Source organism: Phocoena sinus, chromosome 6 (genome assembly GCF_008692025.1).
Source record: "Phocoena sinus isolate mPhoSin1 chromosome 6, mPhoSin1.pri, whole genome shotgun sequence".
Classification (NCBI taxonomy): Eukaryota; Metazoa; Chordata; class Mammalia; order Artiodactyla; family Phocoenidae; genus Phocoena; species Phocoena sinus.
Window position 1 is genome coordinate 95,969,173 of NC_045768.1, and position 3,309 is coordinate 95,972,481.

Below are 3,309 nucleotides of genomic sequence, written 5' to 3' on the forward strand. Positions count from 1 at the left end.
ATGACACAAAACCCCATTATTCCCCTTTCTTTCATTTCTTTTCTCTTTCCTTCCCTTTCCTTCACCTCCTTTCCTGAACAATCCAGTCCTAACTTCAGTAGGGGGAGTCAGCAAGGTATCATCTACACTGGGTGGGGAGGTGCGAAGAGAAACACACTGGCCCAAAACAAATTTTGGAGATCTAGGGGGTTGGAAAGGCATCAATATGGCCATTCAGGAGACAGAGACCAAGCAGTGTGGGATGGCATGCAGCAGGGAACAAGCCCCGAGTGAGTGTTACAGCCCAAAGAGAGTGAGGAGGTTACCCATGGGGGCTGGTATTAGAGGGCAAATCTGGGGCAGGGAGTTGGGGCACAGGCAGGGAAGAGAGTATCTTTGAGGGAGAGGGGGTGTTATGGGCTGAAAAGTGTTTCCCTAAATTCACGTGTTCCATTCCTAAACGCTGTACCTCAGAATCAGACTGTATTTGGAGATAAGATTTTTAAAGAGATAATTAAGTGACCTAGGGCCACTAGGTGGCCCCTACTCCAATCTTATAAAGACTGGTCTCTTTATAAGAAGAGGAGATTTGGACACAGACATGCACAGAAGGCATATCATGTGGAGACAGAGGGAGAAAACTGCCACCTACAAGTCAAAATACAGGCCTCAGAAGAACTCTGAGCCAACTCTGCTGACACCTCAATCTCAGACTTCTAGCCCCCAGAACTGTGAGCAAATAAGTTTCTGTTGTTCAAGTCCCCCGGTCTGTAACTTTTTTTAATGAAAGTCCTAGCAGACTAATACTGTGGGTGACTGTGTGGAACGAAGAGACTGTTCACACAGGATAGGAGGTAGAAGTTGTGGTTGAAGAGTAGTTATTTACAGTGGAATTGACCAAATAAATATATTAAGAATAATGGCAGCCTAGTTTCCCACTGTCAGAGAAGGAAGTTAAAATATGGAAAGGGAAAAATTTAGAATGAACCCTCTGGTTCTCCATTGGAATTGGAGATATCAGGACAAATCCATGCTTTTCAATACATAGGTAGGTAAGTAAGCAGATAGATATGTAGGTAGGTACATAGATAGATAGATAGATAGATAGATAGATAGATAGATAGATGGACATGTAAATGCATACATACATATATTCCTTAGTTCTCACAATTGAAAACACCTGGGAGCTGCAATACATCAGAAGCAATGAGCATATCTAGAACACAGGTCTTGGTATCTAAACATTATTCTCCACTGAAAGAGTCCTGGGATCCTTGTAGAAATGGCTGATTGTAGTGCTAGGGCAGGGAAAGAACAAAATGAACCTAGAATATTTCTTCTGTCAGAAAAGAATGAAGTGATCAAAACACAATGGAATTTTTTTTAAGATGTTGGGGGTAGAAGTTTATTAATTAATTAATTTATTTTTGCTGTGTTGGGTCTTCGCTTCTGTGCGAGGGCTTTCTCTAGTTGTGGCAAGTAGGGGCCACTCTTCATCGCGGTGTGCGGGCCTCTCACTATCGCAGCCTCTCTTGTTGTGGAGCACAGGCTCCAGACACACAGACTCAGTAGTTGTGGCTCACGGGCCCAGCTGCTCCGCGACATATGGGATCCTCCCAGACCAGGACTCGAACCCGTGTCCCCTGAATTAGCAGACAGATTCTCAACCACTGCGTCACCAGGGAAGCCCAAAACACAATGGAATTTTAACAAAAGATCACAGAAGCCAGATTAAAGGGGCTCTCACTGATTAAATCTAGGACAATTTGGTCATCAAAATAAATAATAACAATAATAGACTATAATCCAGTGAATAAAAAAGGAAACCCTGAATACATAGAGATAGAAGTGAATAGATGAAAAAATTGGATGTTGAGGAATAGGATATTTCCATAGTTCCAAAGTACCTCCCCAAAAGATACTATTAATTACAAAAGGAATAATATTTCTTTATAGTGATAAAGTGTGGCAGACACCAGTTTACTCAAGAGATCCAAGTGATCACTATAAGTAATGGGGCAAATCAAAATCATATGTCACCTGCTAGCATACAATGAGAACACAGCATCACTTCTGTGGTATTATTGCCAAAAATGCAACACTTGAAACAGAGTATGGGAAAATGTCAGACAAACCCAAACTGAGGGACATTTTGCAAAATAATTTCAGAAGTTTCAAGGTCATGAAAATCAAGGAAGGAGGAATCATTGCAGACTAAAAATGTGACACAGGTCCTGAACTGGATACTTTTGCTATAAAGAACATTATTTGGACAATTGGTGAAATTTGAATTAAGCTCTTGATTAGAAGCTTGTAATATATCAATGTTAATTTCCTGATTTTGATGGCTCTATCATGGTTATGTAGGAGAATGTCCTTGTTCGTAGAAAATACATGCTAAAGTATTCGAGTGTAATCAGGCAACATATTAACAACGTACCATCAAGTGACTCAGGAAAATAAAAATAATTTCTTTGTATTGTACTTACAACTTCTCTAAATGTGGTTTTAAAAATATTTCAATGAAATAAACATGCTGATTTCCTTTACCCAGTATAACAAATATAATCTACCTATTGTTAATATTTGTCAAATTCTAGGCAGGAGACAGAAGCTAGAGCCATTATTTGAATAGAGAGAATTCCATGTAAAGAATTGTTAAGTAAGTTAAAAAGTACTTAACTAGACAACTGAAATGGCAAAAAGAGAACTCTACAGTACCATAAAGAAGCAACATCCAGTCGAAGGCTGGGGGAATAAAAGGAAGAGGTTGGAATTTGAGGAGGGTCCCTGTGCCTGGGCTCTGGACTTCTGAGGAATCTGAGCTCCAGAGGGAGAGTCAAGGACATTGATACACAGATGGTAAGGATATCAATTTCTATTGCTGTGTAACAAATTATCCCAAAACTTAGTGGCTTAGAAAACAATTATATTACACCCACTGATTCTACGGGCACTTTCAGAAAGGGCACTGTCAAGCACCTTTCTTCACCCACCATTTCTGGGGCCTCAAATCAGAGGACCAGAAAGTGGGGAGTTACTCCGTGGATAGGCTCAGGAATCACCTGGAGACAAAATTTCTGGACAGGTCTAGCAGGTGATGCTGCAGTCAACCAGCACTTCCCCTGGGACTGTCAGCCAGAATAACTATGCATGGCTTCTACATGTGTCCTGATCATTCTCACAGCATGGAGGCTTGGCCTTCCAACCTGGCAGCTCAGACCTCCAAGAGAACCAGATAGAAACTCTATCACCTTCATACCTAACCTCAGAAGTCACGTAGATTCACTAGACTGCCTGTTTACAGGGAAGTAGACACTCCTCCCACCC